Source organism: Homalodisca vitripennis, unplaced genomic scaffold (assembly GCF_021130785.1).
Source record: "Homalodisca vitripennis isolate AUS2020 unplaced genomic scaffold, UT_GWSS_2.1 ScUCBcl_2474;HRSCAF=7284, whole genome shotgun sequence".
Lineage (NCBI taxonomy): Eukaryota > Metazoa > Arthropoda > Insecta > Hemiptera > Cicadellidae > Homalodisca > Homalodisca vitripennis.
In genome coordinates, this window is record NW_025778585.1 from 1 (window position 1) to 7,663 (window position 7,663).

Here is a 7,663-nt window from a genome sequence, read left to right on the forward strand (position 1 = left end):
CCTCAAAAATTTCCAAAAAAAATCCAAAAACCCGGTTTTTTGGTTTTTAATTATTTTATTTTACAAAAATGGTTCGATTGAGCTGAAAGTTTGATCAATTATACTTTGTGCTATTCCTAAAATACTATAGTTTTTTCAGTACGAAATATTCAGCCGTTATCATAAAATTTCACTTGAAAAATAAATTTTGATAATTTTCAATCACCATTTTGAAACATTTTTTTATATAAAAAAAATTTTTTTAAGGCTCATATTTTTCGTTTTTTTTTGTCTATTTTGAAGAAATGAAATAAAAAATATGTAGTTTAATTAAAAAAACCGCAGAAAAATTGAAAATAAACAAAATATTGACATTTTTCATTATACATTGTATTATTTACGTGGAAAAATTGTTATTATTTTTTTAAATTATAATTTTTTTAGGGAAAAAATGATGACTATATAAGTTGTAGATTTTTTTATTTCCAACAACTTTTTCATTTGATATTTTTCAATAGGATGCATTGTTTAGTCACAAATTGCAAAAAAAACCATTTTCACCCTAAAAACCACCCCTCCTATACCCCCTAATAGACAATTTTGGTTCAGAATGTTTTTTTTTTTAAATTTATTTATAATGTATTTGACTAAATTGTGGCATTAGTTTGCTGTAAAAAAACATTTATTTTTTCAATCAGGTAACACGACTGGACTACAAGGGAAATGGCCTATAATTTCTATATTAACATTTTGCTAAAGATAATATGTGTAAATAACATGGACACAAAAACATTATCTAAAATCAGAATCTATTTATCTGAACACAAGCATCGGTGGTTCAGTGGTAGAATGCTCGCCTGCCACGCGGGCGGCCCGGGTTCGATTCCCGGCCGATGCAATAATTTATTTTTTTAAATTTTACTAATATTAAAGACATCTTCCTATTACGTGTAAAATTCAACAGTATGACACAATATTATGATAAAGAGATGGAATCCAATGAAACGATGAAGTATTAAAATAATAATGCACATATACATACATACATAGGTATATATATATATATATATATATATATATATTTATATATATATATATATATATATATATATATTTACGGAAACAAGGCACTTGATGGTCCTGTGTTATACAGCGACCCATGCAGGTCCATCAAGCCCCCTATTTAAACCTTCATATAACCGTGTTATGAATTTGTTCTCAGCATACATTTATGTTTTATAACTTGCTTGATAAATGTATGCTAATATTTTTTAATATATAAAAACTTTTGTCCACATGCTGGTCCGCGTGTAATGAGCGGTCCATGTTGGTCCTTTTTATACACCGTACAATTAAGCGGTACATGTTGATCCGCGGGTCGTGTGGTTGGTGGTGGGAGAAAGAGGGGAAGGGACCTGCATCTGCCTTTTGATTGTAATATATTGAAAAGACCTGTACTTGCCTTTCGTTTGTAAAACTCCAAGTTGTAAAGCATTCATTTCACATATTTTATTTCATTTTAAGGTAATCAATAATATTACCTTAGGTGAAAGTAACAGAATATCTTGGATAATCATTAATATTAAAACATAAATTGCTGTTGCATCTGATCTGTGGCCTCCTTATTTACCCACAGACATTTATTGTATTTCATAATATTAAACATATATTTCAATAGAATGACATTTTCTAAATCATACGCATTAAAAATATTTTCAGTTTAAACTATTTCTATATTTACAATTATAAATAGATATGGTAATGCGCATGTTTTAATGTAAGTAAAATTTATCTATGCTGTGCATTTTTGTCATAATACTGTTTTTTAATTTGTTAATGGGTCGCGTTTCTGTAGTAAATTTAACATAAAAGTTAATTGACAGTGGCTGGTTTACACACGGAGAATATTATGCCTCAAGCGTCTCAATTATTGCTGGGTAGTTGTGTGGTCAGCAAATCAGCGAAAGGATTGCATTGAAATAGATAAAATAACAGCTTTATTTTGCCAGAACATTATAAATTTTAAAGCACTCTTCAAAGTATTTTTTATTTTAAAATTTTAAACATCTACATCACATATATCACCCTAACACACTAAAAGAATGTAAACATTCTACATTAATATCATTTTAAAAATAATACACCAATCATCAATGATGAACTTAAATCTAAGAATTGTTTTTAATTTAAACTAATTTTCGAATATGATCAGGGACCAGGAATGTATACACGTATAGGCCTACTAATTCCATACTAACTGCTGAATTACATCTACCCATTTATACTATAAGATAACCAGCAACATATTTATCTCCTAAAATTATAAATACGGAATGAAATGAAAAATAAAAGTTGTACATTTTATAATAAATCTGCCATAAAAAATTTAATTATAACTATGTGATATTGAAGGGAGTTGAATTCACTAAAAGCTAAAAAATAAACATTATACCAAGTTTATACAAATAAGGTCTTAACATTTCAATTTATTGTGGACAAAATCTTGAGCTGATCTTGTAAAATATTATTAGTTCTCAGGTACTGCACTTAATTGTAAAGTTTTAAAATTTATTCCTTTTTCCTAAATGTTTTATAGATATAAGTGCGCACAAATTTTATTATTTTATTAAATTCGCCTATTTTTAGGTCATTGGCACCTTTAACAATTTTAAGAATACAGAAGGCCAATGCGCAATACTGTTTCTTATGTTACCCATTTTATTGGCCCTTTAATTTGTAAATTTCGAATGTAACATGTGATGTTAGTCTTTCACTACTTTAGCCTATACTGGTTATGGTTGTATTTTATTTAACAATCATACAAGAATTTACTTCCTCAAATTACATATTAAATGTTTGATTGCAAGAAACCACTGAGCACTAATTTAAAGTTACTGAATTTGGGAAGAAATATTTTGGTATTACACAATGAGATATTACACAAGCATATCTCCATATAGCATAATATAAAACCATAAAATGTAGCTAAGGTCTGTTCACACTCTACATTCACCGATGGTAAAACCAACTCTTCGTTATACTCTGCATTAAAAGATGGCACATAAAAGCATCATAGATCTTTTCACATTCTAATTTTGTATAATTCTGTATTAAACATATCGGAGTTAGTTAATATAGTATACGAGGGTGGTCTGAAAAGTTTGCTTTCTGAACGTGAAGATGGAAGGTTCGTTAACAAAAGCTACTGAATTTCGTCTGTTGACAGTTACTAAAAAAAGTTTTAGCTATTTTCGACGTGCCGTTTTTATGTAACAGTCGAGTCAGTTGATGTGAGTGTTTTTGTGATATGGACACGATTATCGTGCTGCCATTAACTATTTGTGTTTGAAAGGCAATACGCCTTATTAAATCAAAAATGAGTTGGATTCTGTGTATGGAAACTCTGCACAATCATTTACCTCAGTGAAATTTTGGGATGCTTCATTTAAAAATAGCCATAAGATCTTGAGAGACGATGAACGTTCGGGACGTCCAAAAACTGCAACTACCCATGAAATCATCGACAGAGTTAACCAAATGGTGCTAGACGACCACCGAATTAAAGTGAAAAATATATCAACATTTAGGCATGAGAAAGCTGTCCGCGCGTTTAATGTCGCGTTTGCTCACGTTAGAACATAAAGGTTCGAGGATGAACATTTCCAACGCTCTTCTGGCGCAGTTTAGGTAAAATAATCCAAATGCGCTGATTAATTACTGTAGATAAAACTTGACTACACCATTATACACCCGAAAAAAAATTACAAAAGGGGAACAGACTCAAAAAAAGAAAATGCTGCTTCTTTGGTTAGGAAAGAGATGACGACTGTTTATGCGATATTAATAGAATTAATTTAATAGATTAGCTTCAAAAAGGAAAACCATTACAGGAGCATACTATCCATCATTACTTGACAAGGTAAAGGTAGACATTTTTTAAAGAAACGCCTACATTTGTAGAAAAATAATATAATGTTTCACCAAGGCTACGAACCTTCTCGTCCCTTAGCGGTTATGATGGCGAAAATCCATGAATTACGGGTTTAACTGCTTAACCATCCGTCTTACTCACCAGATCCAGTCCCAAGCGAATTCTTTTCGTTCCTTCATCTCAAAATTGCGCTCGGAGGACAATGTGATCGTCAAATGAAGAGGCAATCGCCTTCGTGAACAATTATTTTTCAGAGAAATATTCCGAGTACAATTTTTACGGGTTACAGAGATGGTATCGCTGATAGAAGTGTGTAGAGTGACAAGGAGACTATGTTGATTTTTTTATTTCACAAATTATGTCATGTTTGTTAGGTCGGAAACTTTTCAGACCACTCTCGTAGATATAAAGCATTATTAAGACCTAATGGCTTTTAAGACCTACATACATTGAATGTAGAAAATATTTGTCAAGTTCATAAATTAGGACCAAAAAAACGGATGGATATCAAAATTTTATTTTTGTACGTAATTTAGAACTTTAGGAAAGGAAAAAATATATTTTCATAAATAATTACTTATTTAAAGTTACACATATCTTAAAAATGTCTATATTTAAATCAAATATAATTTAAGAATTTTATTATGAATAAAATAAAAATATTCCCACAAGCCACTTTTCTAGCACGTACTGTAAAATGTATTATCCTTATTATCAATGATTTTTAGGCCTGGATATAACATGAAGGTATTAATAATATTATAAATGGAAAATTGCTTATGTTTGTTTGTTTTACTTTCACGCTTTAACTATTTAACCCATTGTACTGCAATTTTACGTAGACATTCCTAAGACCCTAAGACACCCTAAGGTTCCTTGGATGAATATATGCATATTCTTATTTCGAAAATCTCTTTGGGCTACGCCCTACTGGTCTATAAAATAGCTAAAAATTCCATTTTCCGTCTCTACAGTTACAAAAATTAGTTAATTAAAAGAGCCTCTTAAATGTCAACTGTTGTAAAATATTATAGGTGCGAATTTTGCACATTGATTATTTTATGATTATCATTATAAATTTCTTTGTGTTAGGGAACCGCCCCAAATAGAGAATGGCGTGAAAGTACCGATAAAAAGGTTTAAAAATATATATATTTTTTAATACATATCAACGTTTTTACACACCTAATGCTTAAGCCGAATAAGGCTGCTTTACTCATATGTGCATTGCACTTGATTAGGGGGTCTAGCCTAATAAGCCCTCCCCCCAATTCTTTCACATTCATGAAAACGAATTCAAGATATTTCTATCGATTTAAACACTACACGACACAGTAATAACAGCTAAATATACTCTTATGAGATAAATATAGAAGAGGTTTCCAATGTTGCTTGATTTTGAAACTTCAACGCCGCGCCTTAGTTTTGCGTATATAGTTGTTTTAATTAAATCAAAATTTTCCTGAAAAATAGTAACACTTACAAAGTAATATGTTTTTTGTTATGGTTAATGTTAGCAAAAACAATACGAATATTGTCCTATTTGTGTTATTTTTACTTAATAATTAAGGTTAATAACATGATGTTAACAAAAATTATAAAAAAAATGTTTAACATATTTAAAATGAGAAATGAAAATAATAAAATTGTTTCAGCTTTAAAGAATTTTCTTAAGATGTGAACCTGGCAATCAGCGATAAGATAGATGGTCGCTTAACATTGCTTTGCGGATACCAATCCAAGAATAAATGGCAGATTTTCCAAATAAACCTATATAGAGCACACATAGTAAATATTGTAACAGTTATGAACGAACGAAGATTACTCCATATAAGAAAAATATCATATGTGAAATCCACCGCTCCTTCCCAGGAAAGGAAGCATCGCTATCAAATGCTCCTAATCTCTGTTATGTATATACGATGGATAAACACTCAGTAAATCGCGTTAAATTACTGATTCCATCCTAGAGTTTAGAATATTTGTTTGCACTAAGTCTGGTGCATAAATCTTAAAGCAAGGCGTTCTTAAAAGTGTGTCACAAAGTTCTGTGTCTGATAGTACTTATGATCCCTAACCAAATATGTCCTATAAGGAACTGAGACCTATTTGATTGGATTTAAACTCTATCAACATTTAAACGCTACGGGACACCAATGCACAATACTGTTTCTTATTTACCATTAAATGTTAAATACATACTGTAACTTTTGATGTTAACCTTTCACTGAACCCATTTCGTTTATAATTAACTGCACGTTATCCAACGATCATACTTGAGTTCCTTTCTCCAAATAACATATAAATGTTTCCGTCTTATAGCAAAAAACCACTATATACTAATTTAAAGTTACTAAACACGGGAGGAAGTATTTCCTCACTACATAATGAGTTACATCAAATCATAGATATCTCCAAGTAGAATAATAAGAAGAATCAGCAAATCTGTTCACACTCTACATTATCATTTGCAAAACCGAGGTCTCGTTATACTCTGCATTACCAGAAGGTTTAACAAAGGCAACACATATAAGCTTTTCACATATTACCTCAATATAAGTCGTAAGGGAATAAGTTAATAATATAGGAATACAGCAATATTACAGGATATTTACGATTAATATATGTGTAAATGAGAAAATGTTTGTGATGAAGTCCACATTAAACGGCCGATGCCGATGATAAAAAAGTGAATTTTGTACTGTACGTAGATAAATAGTAACTTCAGGACGTGACATTTCTTAATTTTAATGATTTGAGAAAATTAAATTTGTTAAGATTAAATATAGCTTTAAAATGTTTTTACAAAATATATAAATAGTTAAAAAATGTTTTATAAATAAATTCCTGACATTTTCTTCAGCCATACTACTTGCACCTACTTTAAAAATTCATATCTTTATCATTAACAGTTTTTAGTTCTGGTTATGAGATGAATCTAAACAATTTTTTAATACCCAAAATTGCAGTCATTAGGAATAATCAAAAAGTCAACCTTAAAGATCGGCTGCCAACACAGAGTTAAGTGGGAGCGAGCGTTAGTTATTGAAGTGTTTTAGAAAAACTCATGAATGAATCCCTGACCAAGTGCAGGAGGTGCTGACCACGGTCACGGCACGCAGGACAAGAGTACTATTGTCGCGTCGTAGTGGTAGTAAGAGTACTACTATATTGGTCAGCGGGGCGGATGTTCATTCTTTGTCATTCGACTGCTCGCTCTCTCTCGCCCACTCGCCCTGTTCTTGACAGAAGACTGGAAGCGAGTTTCCTCGGTGTCCTGCACCTGCACTGAATGCACTGTTTGCTCTGATCGCAGAACTGAAAACTGTTCACTGAGCACCGAAGTAATAGAACCTGATCTGTCATGCAGTGATGAATATACCGAGCCAGCACCGCAGTGGTCATCTATGCATTAGGTTCAAGATGCAACCTAACCTATACTTCAGATTGAGAGCAAGCAAAGTAATTTCCTTCCTCTTTTTAATCAGCTTTCATTGCGCCCTCTCATGAATGACGTGGTAGGTAAAGTCAATCAATACATTAGAACAGCGTGTATTAAAATTATCGCATGAGTATTGAATTTTTTTAACGATGTTTATGACACTGTAGACAGGAAAAAGTGCGTTAGCTGAATAATGAAGAAGTTAATATCTACGCATGTCAATATTTTAACTGTAATTAGGATTTTAGTCCAATGTAAATTTTCATGATAGGCAGGAGTTTGGAAAATGATTGTTTTATGACAGATGTTTC

The 7,663-nt window shown here is 31.3% G+C and overlaps 1 non-coding gene across 1 annotated transcript; it reads left to right on the forward strand.

The window, feature by feature from the left end:
* Positions 1-806: 806 nt before the first annotated feature.
* Positions 807-877, forward strand: Trnag-gcc. Its single transcript has one exon. It is a non-coding gene; the product is annotated as a tRNA-Gly (tRNA).
* Positions 878-7,663: the final 6,786 nt, after the last annotated feature.